The sequence below is a fragment of the Strix uralensis genome, chromosome Z, assembly GCF_047716275.1.
Source record: "Strix uralensis isolate ZFMK-TIS-50842 chromosome Z, bStrUra1, whole genome shotgun sequence".
Taxonomy (NCBI): Eukaryota; Metazoa; Chordata; class Aves; order Strigiformes; family Strigidae; genus Strix; species Strix uralensis.
Window position 1 is genome coordinate 21,717,450 of NC_134012.1, and position 26,164 is coordinate 21,743,613.

Sequence of the window (26,164 nt, forward strand, 5' to 3'; positions counted from 1 at the left end):
GCAAACAGCTGCAGAATTTGTATGGAATGGCAAAGCATTTCCCCTCCCCAGGCTGTGTCTTTGCAGGTAGGGGAATGAGGTGCAAGTTAATGCTCAGAGAGGGAAAGAGATCAGAGGTCTACTCTGCACTTGTGGGTGCAGACCTGTGAATGGAGCTGTAAACTAACTTGTGATTAGGATTTCCAACTCTTCCATGAATGTGAGGAACAAAAAGGGCTGTTATATGTAATTGCTTCAAGTAATCTAACATACGTGACAGATTTTGGAGAAGATTGATCCTGAAATAATGTGTCAATTCATAAACTCTTGCTTGTGGGAGGAATGGCACTTCACAGAGCAGTGAGGCATTTTCCTCTTCTTTCCGGCTGCAGCATGGCTATCATTAGCGTATCCTTTCCCTGAAACTATACTCTGTCTCACTTAGAAAGGGACTGCCGAGATAGGAAAAGCACAGAGAAGGTCAATGAAAGTGGGAGAGTCTGGGGAATATTGACCTCTGTGGAAAGATTAAAGACCAAATATTCAAAAAGTACACATGCATTTTAGGTCTACACCCAACAAAGGTGAGCAGACACCCCCTGCCATTTTTGCCAGCCTGTGACCTTATGTGCCCATTTGTCTCTGCATCACGACTTGCAAAAACACACTAAAACACTCATGCAACTAGATCAGATGTGAACTTCAAAAAACACGTATTTCCTTACTGGAAGAGTTACTTCTACATAGTAAAATGATAAGCACCAGTAATGAAGGACTATTACTTAGAACACTAAAAAGAAAAAATATTAGGGCAGGTTGAACGGAAGGCCAGGTAAGGTAAATTTACCACATCGGTTGCATGATCAGTATGTCCCGAAAAAAACCCTGTGAACTCTATTGCTTGAATCATTGAAACCTTCTCCAGATAAATTACATGAAAGCAGTACTATAGAAAGTAATGCCTGGTGTGAAAGGAGATGGAACAAATGACCTCTTCTTTCTGTTTCTTGTTTACATAAGATATACACTGTGCTTCTCCCCTGTGTAATTCACACAAGCTCAGTACTGAAACTTGCTTCCCTTTGTAAAGCAGTCACAGGTCTGCAGAAGAAAATTGCGGCATAAGAGTTGGGTGGTGTGATTTATCAGGTCAAAATTTCTTTTCATGTGGGATTGGTAAACTGTAGATAGGAGATGAAGGAAATAAGGAGGAGACAGAAAATGAAATGTTAAAAATGAAATATTCCTAAATAGAAAATTAGTACTACTTTTAAAAGAGAAGCAGCAGGCAAGACGATCAAGGAGAGGGTTAGAGTCCTAGAATCATCTCTGGGTTTGTTTGTTTTTCCCCAGAATGAACACATTACTCTTCCTAAACTTCCTCTTATGGAGAGTTGATTAAAAATTGTCAGGAAAAATGAAACCCCACATTTCCCTATTGTGAGCTTGCGCACAAGGCTTACTTCATTTTCCCCTCCCCTATCGTTTTAGCCAAACCACATGTCCACTGTGTCTAAAGTAAAACAAGGTTGAGATTTTGCTTGGAGTCCATTTCACATGTCCTCTTACACAGCAGGCAGTAGATTGGGTGATAATCTTATTTCAAATCAACCCCAACTTTAGGTGGTGAATTCAGAGAAATCCTTCAGGTCAGACTGTTTATTATGGCAGGTTCTTCTCAAAAGATTAATTTTGGAATAAGAAATGGCAGTGGGTTCCCCTTCCTGAAAAACACAATGCTACACCTCCAGAAAGGCTAACATCAGAAGAGGTAATTTTATTATTGTGGTCTGAAAAAAGTATGATTGTCATCCAAACGGCAACTATTGTGACTGTGTATTGAAAGGGGCCTTTTCCTTACAGCATCTGCACTGTGATTAACAGATCTCTGCTTTGGCAGAGATCCACCTCAGACTGTAAAAAAAAATGAGGGATTTTTACTTTCCCTGGTTTGAAATTCTTGGTAACTCCAGAGCCAAATGCAGGCCCTCAGCCTTGGTGTGTGGTTGCACAGAGACTATTTTGTTGAGTTTTTACAGATCTTCTTTTGCCAAACTTTCTGCAACCACAATATCCAACTATGCAGAGAAACACGTCTAGCAAAAGCAGCCATCAATGGGGGTACAATGTAAGTAGGCCTGCAACTGGACCAACCTCCAATCAAGCAGAAACAGGAATTTTTAACATTGCCTTTCTTTGGTAAGGTGATCAAAGAAAAAAATCAGAACAACCCTACCTAGCAGGTGTTTCAGCTTGTAAACATTTCTGATTAACCTTAAGGGACCAACATAGGAAATAAGAATTAATGTTTTTGCTAACAAAGGCAACAGGAAAAAAAATCAATTAAGTAAACACGTTGTAAGAACAGTATGTGTCACAGCTCCTGCAAACCGTGAGAGTATTTTTTGGTTCTATTTGTCAGTAATCTATTGCAGGTTTATGATGGCATATGAAATGACAGAGGTTTGACTCCAGTTTCTAAAATGTCCTCTTAGTTTCTATTGAATATTATTAGTTTTAGCACTATTCAAACCTATAGATTCCAGACATTCTTTTTACACCATTTGAAGAAGTTCTCTCATCTTTGGTCTTTCAAGTTTTGAAAGTGACATTTTTCTGCTTTAGCAGCTCTTAAAGTACCAACAAATATTCTTAGATGCATTACAGCTGCATCCCCCCTGGGATGAATATTTTAGAGTGAAAACTCTGTCCATCTCAGTCACAGCTACTTATGTGAAAGGTATCACAGATATAGGATAAAAATGAAGTGTGGCACTCACCAAAGTTCAAAATTTGTTCTGTATTAGCACCTTTTTTCCTCAATTTTAATTTCTTCGTATTTTCTTTTACAGGATTCTTCTAATGACCTTATTGTAGAAATGCTAGTTTTGTGTACCCTGCTGAGTTTCTATGAGAACCTCAGATTTTGACTTGCTTTTATTCTATGAGCCCAGCTTCTCTTCTTTTGATAAGGTGGCATGAATGTAAGGCTCACATTTAATTGTGCTATATATCAGTATCATTTTCTAAAACCTAGATTTCTGTTTCCAAGTGTGCTAAATAGAAATGGAAGCAGTAAAGGATTATATAACAATCAGTAAAAACAGCATAAATGCCTACTATACAGAGAGTCAAAAAACTCATTTCAGAAGCCTTAAGCAGACAACCTATAAAGCCTTTCAACAGCAAATAATTATTTCTGGCTTTCTAATTTCTGTCAAGCTGGATACTGGGCCACTCTGTGAAGTCTATGCAGCTGCATTATCTGACTGTGTGCTAGGAAGAACTTTGTCACTAAGCAAATGTTAAATAATGTTGATTAAATACTCATTATTCCAATGGCCTGGGGTTGAGGTCCCTGGTAAAAATGTTTCTGCAACTGCAACTTGTTTGGAAAACATGAACATATAAATATCAGGAGCTGGGAGTATGTTCAAGTATGATATAGCTTGCTGTAGGACATAGTTTTAAGTGTTCCAACTTTAAACAGTGTTATTTCAATATTAGAGTCTGATTTCAGATTTAATTGTATCAACTTGGTGATTTCCCCACAGTATCCATAAACAAAAAAATTTCCTTTGTAAAGTGATGTCGATATGAAATTTCATTTGAAAACCCAACTTAACCTCAACTGTGTAAATATCTCTCTGTGTATATAAATATCTATGTGTGTGTGTGTGTGTGTACTTGTCTGCATATAAAGAAAAGTACTGTAGTTTCTAAGTAGGAATAGACTGCCTAGTTTGGGAGAGGGAAGATTTCAGTCTATTCTTTCTATCAAATTATAGTGAGTGCAAGGAATGGGTGGGATGATAGAAAAAAAGAAAGCATGAGATTGACCCAGATGGATAGGTCTAAGGCAGGAAGTATAAGATCAAATGGGTTTGGTGTTATAAACCATTGCTGCTGATTTTTGGAGTGGTCTAGCAGCAGGCATGGATTTGTTACCACTGCAGCCGTTCACAACACACTATGACCTTCTGTCTAATTGTAGGCCGGTATTTTCTTTTGCCACTTAATAAATGCATGGGTCTCTTCATGATTATGTGATACATCTGCTTGAAATCCAAGGAACACTTAGAAAGCTGATGCCCCTGTGAGTGGCTCTGTAGTGGTCTCAGACCCTCATGGGACCTTCAGAACAAATTTCACTGTTTGCAAAGCACAGGGGTAACTATGAACAAGGCCATAAAATACATTGAAGGACTGTAGCAAACAAGAGTTAAAAAATTCCCCCAGAAAGGAGAGAAGAGTTTGAGAGAGACTGCCACAAAACAAAGGGACAAAATGTTCTCTTTTTCTGTCTAGATGTAGAGAATATGAAGAAAACGTGTACCTCTGTTTCTTTCTCATTTTCATTCTCAAAGAAAATTCTTACGTTTTAGCATTAAATCACATATTTCTTTTGGTTGTAGGGGATAATGAGCAAATATTTTGACAATACCTGTAGATGGATGTAATTGTTGAGTATTTTTACCTTAATATTCTAGATTCTAGAGGGAATGCTTAGCTTTATTGCACAATACTTTACCATATGCTCATCTTAAAGAAGCCTGAACATAGGAAATACAATGAGAATATCAATTAGTGGGATAGAAGAAAATAACTGCTGGAGATGGTGAACAAAAGTACTGTGTCAAACACAGAACACTAGAGAATTTGGAACCTCTGTAAAACGCAAGAAGATTTTATTTTTTCACTTATAGTATTGTTTAAAATTTCCAGTCAAATGCCCAGTGTACCCCACCAAGAAAGACTATGGGTTTATGTTCTTACTTTATAAAAAAGTAGGGAGAATAGAGAAGAAAAATTACTGCATTTCATGAAATTCAGCAGAAGAAAATCTATCAGCTGTGAATACGTATTGGGAAGCATTAACATTTGCGTTGCAGTGTTTCTTAGAAAAAGACATGTCTAAGCTACATCATTTAATTAATATTTAGGCCTACTCTCTATAAAGAATAATTGGCTTATTTAAAAGCTGATTAGATTAATGTTATTATGGTGATAATAAAGCAGTTCTAAGCACATCCCATTTAAAAAAAAAAAAAAAAAAGAAGTTACAGTGCGTGGGGATGCTGGCATAAAGGAAAGTGGGTGCAGTTTTATTTAGGATGTAGCAAACAGAAGGATATTTGGATCATAGAGATACTGTGTTTTCTATGATATGGCACTTCATCAGTATGGTGAATAGGTAAAGTATACCTTTTTAGGTACCCTGATGTTGAGCTGGGACATGCACATCCTGATGTCTTTGTGGTAGGATTTCAGAATTTTTCTTATGTGGCAGCTGAAGGAGCAGACAGTTTGGGACCAGTCTGTCTGAGTTTAGTTTCTGCGTAAAAGCCCCACAGAGTGAAAGTTTAGAAGCATGGAGATTGGTGAGACCTGGAAAGTGGTAAGGAGAAAGGGAGGCTGTATTAATCTAGGAGCTGATGTTACTCAAAACGCAGTGGTGGTTTTCTCTAAACTAAGAATGTAAATGTGTTATGCAGTATTCATGTGTGCAAAAATCACAAGGCAGATCACCACTACTCCTTCCCAACCTAGCCGAGACTAACTAAAAATGATATTTTAAGAATAATAACTCTTATTTCTTACTGTTTACCTTTTTTTTAAAAAAATTTAATTTAGCTGCAAGTCAGATTTGTGAGCTCTCCCCAAAATCACAGTGGCAAAACCCCTGTATTCCCTCAGTAGCTACTAAGGAATAAACAACCAATTTAGGGTTTTTTTGGATGTTAAGAAAAACACCTAGCATTTCAAGAGCTGTGATAAAACTGAAGTGGTGTTGCTGCAATTTATAGGGTCATCTCCTCCTGTGAGGAAGGAGAAAACATCCTCTGTGAAGCTGCTCTCCGTGTGCCAGAAGTACCTTTGTTTTGTGTGTTGTGGTCAGACGACTTTAGAAAAATTGTTAATTTCTCTCCATATGGAGATATCAGTCCATGCTCTAGTCTTTTCCCTCAATAGAAGGAACTTACAGATTCTCAGTTCTCAATGTGGCAGCTATTTTTGCAAGATCTGTAGGGGTTTAATGACCTTCAATATCTGTGTTAAATGTGATTGAAACTGGCAACAAGGATAAAGAAGTTGATGGGAACATTCACAGACAAAGGATGACTTCATAAATCTTGTTTGCACATGAAAGCAAACCAAAACCAGAGAGAAGGTGGGTGACCTATGTAAAAATGAGCTATTTCATTACACTGCTAGGTCTTCTCTGGGAGTTGGAGGACCAAAGTTTTTTGTCAGTAAGACTAATTCCAGAGACCTAGAGGCACCTTATATGTTTTATGTTTTCTATGCATGTTTGTATCTTTTTCCCTGAAAAAATTCAGTGCAATCAGTTCTTCAGTCAAGTGAAATTAATTACTAATATAAGTCTACTTCTACAGGGAAAAAACCCACAGTCTTTGTAGGCAAGGTGAACCAGCTTCTGCTATGGCTTGCTTTGACCCCTGAAAACAGCAAAAATTAATACGATCCCCGTTGCCTTTGCTAATGCTTCTCTGGAAGTGGCAGTCATGCACAAATGTGACAGCAGCACCACTGGGCACAGGAAATTGTATCTCAAAATGATTTGTCATCAGCCATTGTTTGTTCCTGAGGGATCCTTTGTGCATCCCTGCTGCTGCTGGTGCTGCTGCTGCTGCTGCTGCTTCTGGGGAGGAAGGTGAGTCTGACTTCAGGAGTGGGCATGCAGGGTGGCCCTCCTCCGGCCATCTCATGGCCACCTCACAGGGTTCCCCCTTGTCCTGGCCATGGCTGAGGGTACTGCTTGCTGCACGGTGTGGCTGAGGCTTTGCTCTTCCACCTGCAGTGTGTACTAACAGGAAGCCTAACAGGCAGAAGGGACACTCAGCGTAAGGGTGTCACTGGTCTTGTCACTCTCTCTGGCAGACTCGCAAATGGGATGGCCACATTTTTTGTGGGTCCTGCTGCCTTATTAATGCTGGGCCCTAGTTTTTAATTTCTTGCCTGTGTTTAATATGTCAGTTAGGAGACTGCAATCCTACAGGAAGAAAGCATATTTGTATTCCAGTTGATCAGCTATCTCTATTCTATTATGAATTGTACTAACAAGCTAATTTTACACACTTCATGGGTGCAACAGGATGGATGTTTGCAGTACTGCCACCAGTTTAAAGCAAGGAATTACACCAATTTTATCCCCATCTTGCTCTCAGACTGCTGTACATGTTTTTCAACTGGTTTTCCCACTGGGCAAAGTCAGCTCCCTTAAGCTGAGCAGACATCTTGTCACTGGGACTGAATAAAATCAGCACTTCTTTGTGTCTGTGTGTGCTGCTCTCTCGCCAGAATTTACCTTCGCTCACACAATTGCTTTTTGTTCAGATTTTCAGTCATTCAGAAAAATAGTGTGGCTGGCTACCTTTTGAATGGTTGACATACTTTATAGCTCTGGCTAACGAAGTCTCTTTGTGAAAACTAGCAAGTGCAAAAGAAATAAAAAAGCAGGAAATAAAGTAAATAAAAATCTGGCTATTTCAGTGTATGCTTCAGAACTGGCTGAGTTATATCTTTTTACTCTCACCTGTTACCAAGCACAGAAATACTGTACAACAGGCTGGTGAAGGATGCCAAAATTAATCTTCTGTTCTCTAGAAATAGACAGCAGCACTCCATATACTGTCAGCTACCAGTATCAGCTGTAAATTGCAATGAATAATTTCCTCTGTGTGTGACTTTTTACACATTTGTGAGTTTTACATTCATGCATATGGATACAGTTACATATTCAAGTACACTCATGTATGTACACACAAAATCCACCAAATCAGTATCACCGTTGATAAGAGTTTCCAGTTCCTAGCCCATAAAATGTAGCTAAATACACTCTATGCGTGGGTTTAGGGGGGAAGAGACAGTTTTTGTCTTCTGAGAAACAAAAATGTACTTGAATTTCACAATATACCATTACAAGACACCAGTGCTAAAATCAATAATTAAAGTAACATGCTAAGTATTTCCTTAAATGTAAGGAATTGTTTATAGAAAAGTTTTGCTCTTGTTTAAGAAGACCCTTAATAGAAAGAAGAAACAAATCCTTAGGAGATAAATCAGTCTGAGTGCGTACTCTGATGTGGTTTATCTTTTTGATTCAAAAAGCAGTTGCTGACTCTGTAGAAAAACAGAATTGGAAACTGAATGGCTGAACTGGTGAAAAAGATGTGCAATACTTAATCTACACTGCAGCTGGCTGCTGACAGGTTCTTGGTAACAAAAAATGTAATTCCCTAGCTATCCTTCTTGAGGGAAAATAGTGCAACCACTGACAATCTCTGTACCCACGTTCTCCATCTGTAAGAAGAGGATAATAAACTCTCCTTTGCTTGTAGAGTTTGATGAGAGACAGTTGAGCTGAGAAAGACAGATGTTTAAGAACTCAAAGTCCAAAATGCATTTGTATTTGCAAAACAAAGCTGGAAAACCTCTGTTCTCTAAAATGAACATGTAAACCAGATTTCTGCATTTTGAAAGATCTATGTATTTTCTTTCTGTTTACCTAAATCTAAAATGTCTGACACTATTCCAAGGGCTTGAAAACCAAACATACATGTCTCTTCTCTGATCTTCATGAGAAACAGGAGGTCTAAATCATGAAGTGAAAATGAACATAGCACAGTGCCTTGCTTGTAATCACACCACTGCCTTCAATACATACATGAGCAAAAAACACCAGAATAATAAATGCAGCAAGGGAAAACCTTTAAGACCTCCCCACAAACTTTATCTCTTTTCTTTTCATCTTATTGCAATGACTCCAAAAAATGCCAAGGAATATGAAGCTTGTTGACCTGGGAACCTGAAAAACTTTAAGCCAGCCGTAGTCACAGTTTACCTTTTGATTGACATTTAAGTGATTGTCACTTTTCATACAGCCTCTTCAGAGATGCCATCATCGAGAAGGAACCCACCTATTTTAAGGTAAGAACATCCTAACTTAAAAAGGCTTATTTCACATCCTGTATAGGAACAGAGACTACAAATTCAGCCCCTAGATCTCTGCTTTCACAGAATGTGAAGCCACCTCTGCATTTCTTCTCAGTAGCCATGTTTTAATCCTTGTTTCATTGACTACATCAGATAGAGACAGAGGGTGCTATTAGACAACACTGTTTCCCATCAGTAGTAAGGTGGTGTGACGTTTCTTGGGATCTTGGCTTTAGCTTCCCTGCTGTCATGCATTATTCTGTAATATGGTATCTCTCTGCCTTCATATTTGATGAAGCACTAGTTGGAACAAATTAGATGCCATCATGAAATGTTGTGGAATGGTTTTTACTTCAGCATAGTAGCAATGCAAATTGTCACGGTTTCAGAGGCACAGCTTTTACCCTGTAAGGAGTCATGCTGCTCCTGCGATGCCTCTTTGGTGCCTCCAAGCACAGTCATAATTTCAGAGTGATGAGGGACAGGGGGGTAGTGATGAGGGACATGTTGTTATCAGTGCGTTAACACAACTCTGTATCTTCATGTGCTGTGTAGAAGTACCTAGAGATTTAGACTGAAGTCCACGCTGGCTTTCTCAGTATCCCAGGTTCCTCCCTATGCCTCAGTCAGCTTCACTGCATAGCATTGCAGTGTGCTGCAGTGCAAATCCTGCAAACATTAGTGCATTACACAGTCACATTCCCATTTTCAGGAAAATGAAAAGAACAGGCTTGTATTTTTTGGCTTATTTGTCTCCAATGCTAAAGTAAAACTTTCGACAAAGCACATGAAAGAGCAGGAGGACAGAGACTGTAGCTGGTGGGGGGAAAGGTAAGGAAGGATCCTGACTGTGACTGATATTCTCTCCATGCAGGTGGAGAGGATCCACCACCAGAGGATCCTCCACCAACAGGAAACTGGTTTCAGATCACCTTAGACAGTTCAGTGTAACTCTTTTAGTACGTGACCTATTAAATGTGCTCAGTGCTGGAAGAATGAAGACATAAAATGCAGTTACAGCTGTGACAGTATGATACTTGCAAGTAAAGCAAGAGCTATAGAAATATTTTAGGTTAGAAGTCAGGAAATATTGAGCCACTGTTTCGTTTCTCTACAAGCTGCAGAAAGTTTCCAGGTAGAAAGTAGATAGGACATACACTCCCCATTATGGAGTGAGTAAAATCTGAAATTTATTCAGTTGAAAGAACAGGATCAAATGTTTTTAAAACAGCTCTATGTTCCAAGAGCTGATCTTCGTCAAGAACTGCTGGTGTGTGGTGTTTCGGTTGCAGATTTTTTCTGAACAGCCTGAATAATTACCTGCCTGAGCCTCTGGATAGCTAATTGAGTGAAAAAATGGCACAGAAAACATGGGCATCATGCATTTCTCCTTTATTTCTGAGAAAAATATATAATCCTGTTTCAGCATCTGTGTACTACACAATCACATTTTATTGCTGAGATCTTTCCACTGACCCAAGCAGAGATATCCCCAATTTACCCCGGTGTAATTAACCGGTGAAGCTGGTTATCAATGACTACCTCCCACTTTTAAAGGGGGGAAGGACAGGGGTAACAGTTTGGAGGAAGAATGACCTTTTCATCCTATTGGAAAGTCTCACAGTTTCGTGATAATTATAATTTTATTCAGTACAGCGTTGTTGTGGAGCAATGCAGATGCTAAACTGTTATTTATCTCTGGCTATTAGCCAAGATAAAATTGCAAAAGGAAAAAAACTCTTGTAGTTTTGTTATATATCTAATTAGACATTAAGACTACAACAGAATATGAAAGGATGTATTTAAGATGCATTTCTGGAATTGCGGTAGTAACAACATTTGTTCTGTGTGGTAAACAGAAGCCTTTTGGCAGTGGGATGCTTTAGTTTTGAAAACTGACAAAAATTATTTGCTTATGTATAGAACTGCAACTACTCACTGTGCCTGTGATTCATATGGAAGCAGGACCAGGGTAAACATGGTGCTGTAGTAAAAAGGTAGGTGTGCAGGAAACGTGCATTATTATGCTGGCAAGCTAAACTACAGGCAGTACCCTGTCATTAAGAGGGAAGAAAGGAAGGGTGAGGGGGAAGAGTTGAAGTCAAGCCTGGATATTCTAATGTAATTTGGAAGGGACTGCAGAATAGTCTAAATGATAATGGTTTTTGACAGTTTGATATGTATTTATAGCTGTTGCCAGCCCTGCCTGAATATTATATAGGATTATCTGGGATTTTCTGGGTTTATCACCACAGGCATGCAGGATTAACAGCCTGATGAAGTCAAAAAGAATTACTCAGCCAATCCAATCCCTATACTTATGTAGCGCCCTTCACACAAGGTCCCAGAGCGCTGCACAAGAAATACAATAACTGCTATAAAGAATGGTGAAATAAAAATCTGCCATCTAGGCTTGAAATCTACCAGAGCTGGACTACAGGGTATGTCCTAATGAAAGCTTCCACAGAGTTAGTGCCCAGCAAAGCAAAGAGGGGGGACCACTCATCAGGCTCTCCAATGGTAGTGTTAAAGACATTTAGGACTTTTCTACTGCTCAGAGCTTTCACAGTGGGAGTATACAGGATGATACAAATTCCCAGAGGCAGCTAGAAGCTAGGTGAAGGGAACTTCAAGTAAAAGTGGATATTAGATACACAGGATTTCCCTGTGACACAAAACCACTGGGCCATCTTACCTGCAGCTTTTATCTAGTGTGTCCAATCCCTGTTATTTTTTCATATGAAGTGTTCCTAAAAATTTTATCTTCAAACTGTGCTGTGGCATCCATGATGCAGACACATGAGGTTCTCCTGATTTTACATGTGTCACAGTAAACTTGGCTCTGTTGTGTTAAAAGATCTGCTAACCCTTCAAGTGCACCTAGCTTCTTCAAACAGAAGAAAGCATCCAAACCAAAATAGAGCAAATAAATTTGAGCCAAAGTACAGATTAAAGGTTTATTACTCATGACAGGACAGTGGTGGAGACCCTGCCCACATTCCCCAACATATGCCTAGTAGGAGAGTCTCATATCCCATACTAACCAGCTATCAGAGTTTGTCTTGCCTAAGATGGAGATTCTGAAGTCGTTGGCCATAACTCATAAGGTTTACTGGAAGGGTAAAGGGTTGCTTATGTGGTAGCTAAAGGTGAGGGCTAAGTGAAAATCAACAGCTTCTTTCTGCTGTTACCAGTACTTTAGCTCATTGAATTGAAATTAATTTGAGTCTATCTGCACAGACTTCAGCCATATAGAGAACCAAATAAAGCTCCAGACTGCCTGAGGTGAAGAGGAACAGGCTTCAAGAAACAGTGTTAAACACTGCGTGGCTTGGGGGAGGATGTCCTGGAGGTGATCTAAAGGGGTAAGGGTACTCATAAAACTGGAGTAAAGTATGTACTTGGCTTAATGTTTGGAGCTTTTCCAGTCACATGGAACAGGAGCTGCTGGTAGGTATGCAGAGCTGAAATGTTTGCCCAGGGGTTTGCAGGATGGAGAACAGGTGTATTAACAAGTTGATTTCAGCTCTGTAATCAGAACATGTGTTTTACGAGACAGCTGTACGAGACTACAGCCTCTTTGCTTAAAAATCATGTTAGGACACTCATCAGTGTCGCTTCTGCCACAGTAGTCTGTCTTCAGCTTTTGAACTCTTTAAAAAAATATCAAACTTTGTCCAGGTAAAGTCAGTAGTACAGAATACAGCAAAATGAGACAATAGTTGTGTATAATGCATGTGTTATGGGATGAAATACTGATGTCACAGCAGATTCAAGGCTTGAGAAAGGGTATCAATGGTGACACTACTGCTGACACAAGAAAGCAGTTTCTTTGCTGCTCAGTAATTATTGTGATTACTGCATTTGGAGGTGAAGGCTGGCTGGCCAATTGTTCCTGTAAAATAAATCCCTTTTTTTAACATGCAGGTTTTGAGATATGCTTTAAAAGAGTAAAGGATTAAGTGTTTTCCTTAAGAGTTATTTTCAACTGATTTCCATAAAGATTTTTCATTTAGTTGTGTTTTAATGACTGTAATAACAAAACAGCACCATAAACACATTCCTTTACAAGAAGAAATTCAAGAGCAGGTTTTCCCCTGGCTGCCAAGTAATGATGTTCTGGGGGTGCAGCATGGTCATGCTGACTCACAGAGACGTGAAAAATCTGTCAAGCACACCTGGGTAACTGGTTTGGGTCATTCTCTTTCTGCCTGGCCTACATGTTATGCTAAGAGGAGTTTGCAACCCCTTATGTTGATCAACAGAAGAACAGTATCCAAAGATCTGTATCCAATTGCCTCTCTGTAGATACTAGGGCAGACTACATGAGGAATTTTAACTCTAGAGATATGTCTGTGGATCAAAATGAAGGCTTATTCATGGCATGGATTCAATACTTGTCATCTACTTGCAAAGGGTAGAAAATAACTACAAAGTTGGGGGGTTAAGAAACTGTAAAATGAAATAGTAAGGAAAAAACTACTTCAGTTTAATCAAAACTTTTCATTTAAGTAATATTGAAACATTGCCTTATGATTCTTTCCAACTTCATAAGGTCATGTGGAACAAGAGTTCAAAACATCCTGTTCAATCATATTTAGTCTTTTCTATTTTTCTTGCAAAACAGAAGGTTGTTACAATTGAATTATTTCAGCAAGAGGATTTCCTTTTGACAGATTGCCATTTTTGATAGAAAAATATTAGTTGGATACTGACCAGGTTGTTCACTATGTCCATAAGAGGAAACCGGCTTGTATTTCATCTCAGGATTATTTTTGTAAAGTTTTCAATACTTAAAGAACTTTCAGGAAATTTTTCTCCAGTAACAATTCTTTTTTCACCTCATTGTCACAATTTTAGTGAACACAACCCAGCGAAGGACTAAGCAATATCGATCTTCTATTTCTCTTTCATCCACTGTCTGTCAGGAAGGCATTTGTTGGATTTGTTCCCATATTTACACTAGAGTGAACAAGGATAAGTAGGTGGCTTTTGTGTTTAGAGCAGGATGGTCTGGAGCTGAGCTGTTACTTAGTGCCTCTATGAAAATGCCAGCCCCTGAGAAAACTTGTCTCATACTGATGAGCTTCAGCATTGTAGTCCTTGTTGCTGTTGTATGTGAGCTCTTTCATCCACAACATATTTTCATGTATGTACTGTGCAGTAAAAATGATTGGGTAGCCTTTGTTTTAATCTGAGTATGCATACACAAACATACGCTGAGATACATGAACACAAAAAAACCACGTGTCCACATGCATACACATGCACACAGTTCTCCAGTGCCTCATGAAAAAGAAAGAAAGTATTCTCATTTTTATGAGGCCAGCAGTAGGGTTACCAGGCTAATAAATGAAGCATGAATTATTCATCAGTGTGCATGTCATATGGATCTTTTAAATTACAACCAACGAAATGGTAAAACTGTAAGCCTCTACCATTCTTACATAACCAATTTAATTGCAAAGACACAATAAAGTTTCTCTCCCTCTTTTAACCATTTGATATTTTAATGAAACTAGAGGTAGCAGTTTAGGTAAATTTCTGTAATATACAGCTAATGAGATACAAGGTACATTAATAATTCACAGGCCTGAAGTGTGCTGGACCCTCGTGAAAGGACCTTTTGCAAAGAGTATAATCACATAAAAGTGATCTCATATTTCCTGCACACTTTATTTAACAGAGGCATTACCTATATTTATGAATTTTATATATTAGCAGATTAATTTTGTGAATATTCTGGAGCATACTAAGCCGAGCAAAGGATATACTTTTTTAATATTCTAGGAAATTAATTTTATTCAAAGTAAACAAAGGGAAATAGAAGAATCATATTTAGAGGTATAAGATTGTTTTAGAAAGAAAGCATTTGTAAGTATTTGATGTCACCTTGTGATTCACACACTTCAACCTCTTCTGTTAGCATATGTATTTTCCTTAATTTTATTGAAAGTGTTTATACAACCATGTAAAAGGCTCTATAAACAGTTCTTATACAACTCTGTAAAGAACTCTTTATACAGTTTTTTATTTCAATGTATATAGTAAATTGTTAATGATTTTTCTACTCTTTTCTCCACTCAGCAACAAGATATAAGGGCAGGGCTAAAATGAAAAAAGGAAATTAATGGACCAAATTCAAATGAGGTGACCAGGTCTTTCATAACAGTGTAAAAGAATTAATTTGTTTACATATAAAGTGTCTAAGAATTTGTAATGGGGGAAAAAAATAATTAGAACAAAATGACGGTATAAGTAAATGCTCTGTTCTGCCCTCTTTCCTCATTCTGTAAGCTCGTATTAAGATTTATATTTGTCCTATCAACTTCTCTGCTTTATCATAGACATGAAAACAATCTTCACAACTAGATGTACCAGAGGGAACTATACAAAAAATACAGAGCAGAAAAATTTTCCTTTCATGAATTACTCTCAAAGGTTAAGTCCCATATTTGGGCAGAAAACATGCTACATTTGCAAAAATGTGCCTAAACCCACCTTTTACGCAGACCTCAGAGTTACTGCTAGTGTCCGAGCTCTTCCAGAGGTGAATTCTTGGTACATCTCAGTACTACCAACCAAATCCTGGATCAGCAGCAAAAGTATACTCTTTTAGGAGGCTCAACTTCTTTTCTGGGTTTATTGCTGTCTTTGTTAGGCTTCCTTCCTTATGCTTCTAAGCTTCTGGAATACAAGATGGTATCTCCATAAAGAAGGACCAACCTCCATGTTCTCCCTGAATTAGACCACTTTAACTCTACATCTAGCACACTATACTCTCCATAACTAGTGGTATAAGTGATGAAACACACACATTTTGCCTATTCTACCATTTTTAAATAATTGTCAAGCTCCCAACCGTGAACAATTTCATATCCATGTCTGAAATGACAAAAAAACAATCGTATCATGTATGCAGTTTGAGATAGCAAAAAAATAATGTACCAAATGACTCCCTGTTGATCAAAACCAATGAAAATTATATCTCCTTTTACTCTGGTTACAGTGAGACCATTTGGTCCCCATGCCTATCCTGGGCACCTTGAGAAGGAGATGAAACATGCAGCATGCACAGTAAAACAACAGGGACTTGGGGCATGAATGAATGGAAGACATCTGACTTCAAAAGGTCACTGTGATACTGAACCACTGCAAGCACAAGTGATACCATCAGTATTCTCACACAATTCATGCTTCTGCAGTGGTTTGCTTACCTCTAAACACTCAAACTAAAAAGGTATTCTCCAGTCAGCATAACTCATTACCAAGAAACACACAGGAAAATGTCATTGGAAGCCACTGGTTTAGGATAAACAGAATAAAAACTGCATTTTCATTGTTGCCAGTCTCTTCAATTTGCTAGTGCAAAAATTTCACCAGAAGAACAGACTAATGAGCTGGGTGTCACCCCACCTTACACATCATCAACCGAATTGTCAGTTGAGTTCAAGCTGCAAAGTTTGTAGTAGCAGACAATTTAAGAGGCAAAAAGATCTCAGCTTGATTTTTCAGGTCCCTGGCTGAGCTTGCTGTCTGGCAGCAGGAAAATGCATCTTCTAGGTTCTAAATTGAGCAAATTAGATATGAAAGAACATTGAAGTAGAACAAACACGGAAGCTGTCACACAATAATTTTTAGGGAGTTATTTCTGTGACAGTTACTGAACTGAAATCGAGGCTGAAAACACCGTAAAACCATCACTCTTTCATTTTATTTTTTTGAAGTTGCATGTCTCTAGAAAAGACAAGGAAGCAATTCTAAGGCCTACAGAAATGCGTGGGGAAGTGTTAAAAGGCAACACAATACTGCAGTAAAAGCAGCTGATGCTGAAAGGAAGCATACTAGGGGTCTGTCAGCTGATTTGCTGCTTCATGGAACTGAGAATGAAGAGGGCATCATCAGGGGTATTTACTCTTTTTTTGGCCTGATACTATTTTTTTGTTTTCTTGGATTATGTCTTCAGCAGAGGGGAGGAATCAAGAAACACTTTTTCCTCCACTTTGTATCCCCTCATTTCAAGACCTGACATAATTACAGTCCATGTATAACTTCAGCAGAATACAGTGCTTTTGTGGTATCATGCACCCAAGGTGGTGTGGGACCATGTTGTTCTCAGAGAATTTATTTTGGGACACTAAACTAATCCTAGCGCTACCTGGGTATGTCTGCATGGTCACAGGGTAAGTGCATCTGCACAAACTTTAATCCAGCTATAGTAATAGGAATAGCTGCAGAATAGAAAGGACTTTGACACAGCTCAGAAACCACAGTAATTGGGCATATTTAGGGTCCTCAGGGTTTTTCTAGGGTGATAGTTGATATAAAGTCCTGTGTTGGTGTTTTAATTACTTTTATTATCTTGCTTTCTATATTAAGGCAAGAGTTGCTAGGCTTATGTGTGCTGCAATCTTACCTTCACTTCGCTGTGCAGGAGCATGTACCAGACAATCTGTTTTATATAATTCACTCATCTCTCATCTGCAGTCTGTACGTCTGGAGGACCAGTGCCAAAGCCAGCATGCACAAATGCCAAAACAGGAAAATGACATTTGTTGCAGTTCTTTAATGAGTACCTCTTTATCCTGGAGCCTTGCTCATTGAACACCTTTAAAAAAACATCAAACTCCTCTGAAAATGTAACTAAGCTGACTTTTAATCAAGACGGCTGGTTCTGCTTGGTGTGATTCAGGTGGCATAGAGTAGACAGCCCTCTTTCTAGCATTTAATGTTTTAATTCCTCCTTTAAAACAGCATAATATCTCTGTAGAGCTGGTGACACCAGTTTTTGTAAGGAAAGATTTGTCTTTTGAGGGAAGAAAGACTATGCAGAAAATCACAGTGGAAATACAAAAAGAATCTGTGAAAATTAACTTTGAGAACACATAATCTTTTCAACAAAAGGTTTCAGTAAATTAACAATTCCTTTCCCGATAAGAAATTCAAACTAGTATTTCACTGAAAATTTTGGCAACTATTAAATAGGTCACAGTTTCTGTCTTGTGCTCTTCTGCTGTAACAGTATTCCTTTTCTTTCACTTGAATATGTGTTTGTAGACTTCTCATACCCATTTAAAACTGAAAGAGCTTATCAAAAGAGCTTGCATCAAAAGTCTTCTTGAGGCAAATGATCAAGTAAGCCAAATATTACTGCAACTATTTGGGCAAAGGTATCTTTGGTCACTCACAATGTCTTGAGATGTATGTGTCAAAGCAACTGAAGAGTGACAGTAAAGGGGAAAAAAACAGATTTTCTCCTTAAAAATATCCCCAATATGTTTCTGGACTTGTTTGTTTTATTAACACAAAAACACATACAAGCAAGTAAAAACAACTTGGGCTTCACCTTCCCTAGGGAGGTTGCTGCTTCACACGCACAGCTCTGTTTGAGCTGGTGACTTGGTGGGAATTCCTAGCCTGACCCTGTGGTTGAGTCTGATTTGAGCAGGAGGTTGGACTAAAGACTCCCAGGGATTGCCTCCAGCGTGAACTATCCTATGACACAGTGAAAGTGCAACAGTGGAAAATTTTACAGTAAATAGGGAATATAAGAAATGTGGCAGATGACATCCCTAAATTCTCCCTGCTTTTTTCCTCACTTGGCAATCAGCATTACCATTGTGGCCTCCAAAATTTTCCTTCATAGCTGCACTAATCAGGTCTTCCTCCTCCTCCCCCATTCCTCAGGAAAAAGGTAGACAGTTAAAGCCAGAAGACACTTTTACATTGATTAGGTCTAGAACTTTTAAGATTATAAAACTCTGCCTTTGCTGCCTGACAAACCTTTTTTTAACTTTAAAAAGTAGCATTAATGCACTAACAAACATTTGGTTTACTTTCATATTACATTTGAGTTTTTTCAGACATTGTGCTATTTTTCACATACCTGTTAAACAATTTTCTGTTTATGTCACTCTTGTTACTAATATGAGGCCTTTATCTCACCACTCAGCAGTGGTGATGGCAAGACAATTTATCCAAGATTCCCTATGACATTGGATTAGAGTAGGGAAAAGCAGCTTTGTTCCCCATTTCTTCTTCAATGTGCATGCAGATGGGAGTGGGGAGGAGCAGCTTCGTTCTCCATTTCCTCTGCAACATGCATGCAGGGGACATTGCCTTACCTTGAATTTTGCCTCAGTGGAGTATTTGCTTGCACAACTTTGCATCTGTGCTCTGTCTCGACGAGTTGTATGCAATCTGCCAGGGGAGCTGGAGGAAGGGAAGCCTCTCTTCAGATGGGGGAAGCCATCTGTAATGTTTGCCAGCAAAGGATGGTGAAAAGTTGCCATCTGTATATTACCTTCATGAGTGAGATGCCGGCAGGGTGAATCTGATTCAGGTGTTCCCTCTCTATTTTCAGCTGTCCTGCTGATCTGCTCCTTGACCCTCTATACCTTCCCACCCCCCAAAAACCAAAAAGTAGAGTAAAAGCAAAAAGTACGTCCAAAGGTGCCTCTGGCTTGCAAGCCTACCCACTGACCCTAAAAATGCATAGAGGAGACCTGGCCCTGCAGTGTATAGTGTGAATCCCGTGTCCTGCATCAGAGGACTTTGTTTTGAGAAGTCCCTAGACAAGGTGAAGCCCAAGTTTCTAGCCCACATCCAGGAGTCACATTTTTGTCTTTTGTTCCTGTCCTTTTGAATCACAAGATTGGCTTCTCAGAGCCATTAGCCTCCATGCAAGAGGCAGCCCTTTCCTAGGAGATTCCCTGACCCTCTGTGTTCCACATCCCACCCTTTGCTCACCTTGTCCACCTTACTTGTACCATTGTATCATATCCTCTAGAGCTAGAACACTACATCCTGGCTGAGCTATGCAGCGTTTTCTCCTTCCTTTCTCACATCAATTGAACATCACATGAATTGAACACACCTGCTTGTATGTTTGATCCCTGACCGAATACTGACACCGTGAAGCTGACACTTGGAAAGCTGGTGTTTGTGAAGCTGGTGTTGGTAAGGTGGTAAATTCCTTGTAATACACATACTATTTACTTTAAATAATATTTATATTATATTATAAAATTAAATAAATATGTTTATAATCACTTTTATCACTATCTTTACCCTTCAGAGACATTTTTCTAACCTTTAAGATTCACCTCTTTAGGTAACTCCTCTGATCTGTTTGGAAAATAATCTTGCTAAGGTATTACTGCCAGCATGTATATGATGAACTTACTCTCAGCAGCTGTGACAGTGTCTCCCCACTTGCAGCCATTCTGAAACAAGGACAGTGTGAACCTTCAAGGTGACCCTTTGCAGCACCAGGAAAGAGTAGCTCTGAAGTTTCTGAGTTTTTTAATCTCAATATTGTTACCAGTATTACTGGCGTGCTTCTGCCATTGCCATCAGAATCATGTGCAGAATGTGGATGGAGAAGAGGGAATGAAGAAGAAAGTGGACATACTGAAGAGCTGGGCAAAACTCTATCCTCAGCAATCTTGGCCTTCAACCACACAAAATATTATGTTTGCATTGTAACTGTAGTTGAAAGAAAATGTGCTCTCTTCATAAGACCACTTTGCAGTCAAATCCTGTCAAGTCTTTCTTTGCTTGCTTCTTTGGAAGTAGCAATCACTGGGAATAAAGAGTAATTTGGAATAGGGAGTGATGCTTTCTCAAGCTTGCAAATGCAAAAGCATGTATTGTTTTTTCATTCCTAGCTGACGTTGAGAGGAGACATTGAGAAGAAAGGGACTGAAACAGATGTGTCTTTTTCTTATTTGTGAAGGAGCTGTTGGTTCATTTTAGGAAGGTGCATAAGGAAAAGGAAATCAAAGTATTGGTTGAAAAATAGCCTGTCGCATCTAAAATGGAAATGGAAATCAGTCACTCAAAGACTGTGAATATAGATTTCCCAAACCAATATATCCTATTTAATACTTTTTATAGATGAATAAGAACAGATGTTTCCAATTTTAATGGAGGTTTCTGGATATTGATGAATATTATCAGTAAAAGCTAAATGGACAAGGAAATATTGTACAATACTAAAATGGAGAGAATGACAGATTTTTCTTCCCTTTTACTGAGAACTTTACTAGAACAACAAGTGACTGTATACTCTCCCTCCCACAATCGCAAATGTCAGCAAACAGCAAATATTGTTAAGAGCTGGGTGTGTGGTCGATATCGTGGGAATATTTATAGTTAGGTAGTTGATTTAATTTGCAAATTCCCGCTTTCATGGAGTTTTGGGGCTGAGCAGGATCTCAAGAAGTCATTTATTCTGTGCCCCCTGCATCTACCTTCTCTATATCTTTCATGATAGCTACCCATAAAGAACCAAGTTACAACAACTCTGCAAGTATTTCAGGTAGTGAACTTCAGTGCTTCGTCATCCTTACCTTTCAAAAATAATTACATATATTCTCATATACATTATTCTTATATTTAACCTGAATGGCGCTTCATTTGAACTCCATTTGTTTTTTGCCCTATGCATTATAGGTATGAAAAAAGACTCCTTTTCCTCCTTTTCCTGAAAAGCTCTACTAAGGAATGTGTAGGACATTTCACAACAAACAAAACTGTTGAAAAGGTCAGCAGATGCATTTTCTAAGCACATACATGATAGAGTACACAAAAAATCTGACAGACACATAACAATGCACACATGATTTCATTTGTGTTCACACACATTTCATTCTTGGTACACTGAACGTGTATGAACATTGAATATTCTTGAACATACGAAACACCAAAACTTTTATAACTGCAAAATAAGAGGATGTAAATGAAAGATACAGATGTTTTAATGCACTATTATAGTTCAGTCTCGGCCTTAAAAGGAAGTTTCTATAAGCACTCAGCCAGACACATGCAGAATAGATATTTCTTTCCGCTTCATCTCTGTGGCAATTAAAAAACACCAGGCGTTGTTACTGAGCTGTTATTTATTAGAAGCTGCAAATAGTTGGACGAGATTCGTTTCACAAATCATAATTATTTCATTGTATAGATTTAAAAGAAATAATAATTCTCAGTTGCATCTTGGAGGAAGTCCAAAATGAGGCTCAACAATTTTCATTTTGCCCGTCTTTCTTTTTTCTTCCCTGTTTTTTTCTCTATTGTCATACAGAGAACATAGGGGAAGTAGAGGAAAAGCTGAAACCAGGAAAATATCATTTTATGCAGTGAAATTTTCAGTATATCAGGCAAAATTTCTGTGGGTCTGTTCTTGTAGGAAGACCATTTTTAACCTCCCACCTTTAATTTAAATGAGAACATTTTATCCATAGCTATTATTTATAAACACTTGCATTCACAAGATGTTTTCAGGTAAAAAGGATCATCTCTGCTCTAGTTTTAAGTATTAAAGTATGTAAACATTAAGTATTTAAGTGACCAGCAAGTGGATAGGGGAGAAAGAGAATAATTGGTCACATATAAATCATCTTGATTCACTGTACATATCTCAGCAAAAGTGGACTTTTGAGAAAGACAAGGAATGTGGACAAGGAATAGAATATGCAAGCGAGCACAGAAACCATGAGGAAGAAAAGTCATTATGTGAAAAATTGATAAATTTATGGTACTTTCACAGTCTGAAGAAATAAATACTTAAATATCCTCAAAAGCACCGAGCCTGTAGTTTTGCTAAAGCAGTTTGTACTGTTAGAAAGCTAGATCACTGCACAAGATTGAAAAATACTCAGCTTTGACAAGAAATTTGTGATCACTTTTAAACTTTCCTTTCTTACACAGACCATCAACATTACTTTGTTCTCCAACGTCACACAGGCAATCTTAGTTCTATACAAGAACAGCAAACCTGAACAATGTTGTGAAATTGCCTGTTATGAAATGCATGTGCAGTATTTTAAGAGAAAACTGAAAAGAGATCAACTGTGCATGAAAATGCAGCTTTGGATAGTTTTTTGTGCATTTCTTTTTTCTGTTGGACGTAAAACCTCTTTATGTAGCTGGAGGTCAGAGCAGGTAGTGACTTGCAAAAAAAAATTGCTTCACATATTTGTGATGTACCGTGCAAGCCCATACACCTTCTAATTTAAATTCTGAAAGTTTTCATAACTTTTGGGGTTGAAAAGAGAGTCTGAAGGAATGTATGGCTCATACCAGAGACAAATTGGTTTTAATATATGCCAGTCTGCAAGTTTGAGCATTTTCTCATTCCAAGATTGTGATTAAATTCATAAGAAACAAAATACAGGCATCTATGAAAAGGTCTAGCAGAAGCACATAATGTTCCTACAAAATTACTTTCATAATACTACACATTTTCTACTGTGTTAATTGTCTTTTCTTTAATCCTTTCACCTGGATAGCCAGTCTCATAGACTCTAAAAGAATATCAAATAGCCACTCAGTTTACTCACGTGTCACTGGCAGAGCTTTTATGCAGTATAGTTGAAGGATTCATTAATACTTCGGCAAAAGCTTAGGAATATGATTTCCAAGTCCCAATGTTTGGATTTTTGGTACCATAAAAAAAATATATTGTAAAGGTTGTCTGTAATATGAGCTTTTATGATTACAGCTATTCGTGGACTCCTTCATAAAGAAATGAACCATGAGTCCAGACAGCTCACTCTGGTAACAAAATTTCCTTTGGCTTTAATGGGGAAAGCTGCTAATAAGAAGCCAGAAGTCATGTGGAACTACCCATTATAAAGTAATTTACTAGGAAGTTATTAGGATTTAGATATTTCGCAGTTCTTTCCTGTGGTTAACATGATCCATGCAATGATTGCTGAATCTGTACTATGCCGTGGGAAAGAGCACAGTAGGATAACAAACAATGAGGAAATCTTACGGAGACTGTTAAAATTTCCAGACTTCTTAGTAAGACTGTCAAATGCTCTGTGCCTGAAGAGGGACATTATCTACCTCACAGAATAGGTAGATAGCATCCTCTCTATACATGCAAAAAGAAATTGGACAGACCTGTCTCACAGAATATTAGTTCCTACTGTTCCATGACAGGGGTTTTTGTGCTTGTTTCTGCAGCCTTCAAACAGATTTATGATGACATTGTTATTTTAACCCTGACAGTGATTGACATATTACCGATGCTTTAGTTCCACCTGCAAAATAAATGTTAGGCTCTCTCTGGATTTGTTTTGAGCACTGTGAGAAAACTCTGCTCACTTCTTTTCTTCTTTTGCTCTGCATCAGCTTTTCTTCATAATAACATAATTCTGCCAGCTCAAGGAGACAATCCCTGGGGAGACTGCTGAGAATGTGCTGGGTGCTACTACAGCCTTACAGAGAGTCATGCTACTAAGCCACTTTTTTTTCAGAGGTGTTCAAAATATGCTGCATGTCTAACTCTGAAGTCACTGAAAATCTCAGGCTGAAATATTAGTGATCTTTTATGATGGTTCTTTCCATTTAATTGACTATGTATCCAGGAAGCAGCCTGGCTTTCTCATGTCTCTGTCTGTAGCTGTTCTATTTAATACTTCAAAGCAGGCAGAACTACCCTATGGATCACCATTAAGTCTGGTCACCCAAGTTTAAGGCACTCAGAAGGTCCCTTCTAACATTGTTTTATTTATTTAGTTCCTTTTCTGTTTAGATGTGGAAGTTTGTACTGACAGATGTGCCACTTCTCTGTTTAACCCCAGGGAAAAGCAAATGAGGCTGTGCCATGCAGGTCAGCAGTTCCCTGCCTTTGAAATATGCCTGAAATTAGAGGAGAATGAAAGCTGACAAGAAAGATATGGTTCACCTGGAAGCTGCAGGAAATAAGTCGTCTCAAAGTATAAGAAGAAATGCAACTTTCTGGCTGCCTCATGATACACTCTAAGGTTTGAGAAAGAAAACCATCAAAATCCCCAAGAGTAAAAAAACCCAAGACCTCAACCTCCCAGTACAAATGTATTTTTAAAAAGTATGAATGATAAAAAGCAAAATAGCAGCTAGCTACAACATTTTCTTTCGCATAGCCTTATGAGTGATGGATACCTAAATATTGCAGTCAATAGTCAATAGACAGTCAATATTGCACATAAAATTTGCAGGTAGTGTTTAAAAAGCTATGCTTCAGTTTAGTTCAGTTCTCATTTCTTTTTCCAAGACTTTTGTTTTTTTCGTATTGTTGACCGCCTATGCTGATCAGATCTGGACTTGAAAAGTTAAACAAAAATGATTGTTGCAGCCACATACAGGTATTCTTTATGTTCAGTGTATCCAAAGATGGTGTTTTGTTGTATTGTAATGTGTTTTGTGTCATTTTTATTTCTGATTCACAAATAACTTTACTGGACACCTGCTTTCTTTATTGGAAAGGACAAAGAAAGGAGAAAAATGTGTTTTGTGGACAATGAAAGTGCCTGTAACACTTCCAGACAAAAGATTTCCATAAAAGAAATTCTGCTAATACAGAGTATTCCTGACAAATTTCCTTATGTCTTGGTTCTAATTTACTGCTTGAAGTAAAGTAGTTGAGGTTGCATCCATTTTATTCAGTCCTAAGTCTATTCTTCACTTTGATATTGCCTGTTCTGCCAGGCCACTGAGACTGTTGATGTAGCCACTTTTTTACATATCAGAAAATAACCCAATCACAGATGAGAGAGGAGCGAAAGGAGAAAAAGGAAAAAAAAAAAAAAAAAAAAGAAAAACAAATTGAATAGCAGGAGGGGGTTATTTTATTTTGATCATGCCCATAAACATGTCTCAGCAGCTGGGATGATGTTATGTGTGAGGAAAGAGAAACTCCCCAATTTCCTTAGCTAGCCTCTGAAAAAATGAAAGATAGAAACAGTGGATTGCATACCGATAGCAGCTTCTATTACTGCACCTTCCCAGGCTAGTACTGCTCTTTACTTCAAGCTTCTTGTCAAAACAGCCACAAGAACGGTAAAGAAAAAGAATAGGAAACTCTTAGATATATAATTAGATCAATTTTCTAGTCTATATATGTATAAATGCCGGTTTCATCTTCTAGTTGCATAAGTATACTCAAATATGTAAATATCTCTGTCTGTGTGTGTGTGTGTGTGTGTGTACATACACGTGTGTGTGTGTATGCACACCTCAAAGAATGATTTCCACAAATGTGGAAAATGCACTCTTCTGACTGATTTTCAGGCAATCTGCATCTAGTTAAGGGAGCCATGGCCCTTAATCAGTCTGTATTGCAGCACTCCATTCCTATTCACAGAAATCTTTGATTTTAGGCATAATCTGAACTCTTGTTGAAACCCATGGGAACTGAGCACATGCTAAAAATCACCCATAAGCCTAAATGTTT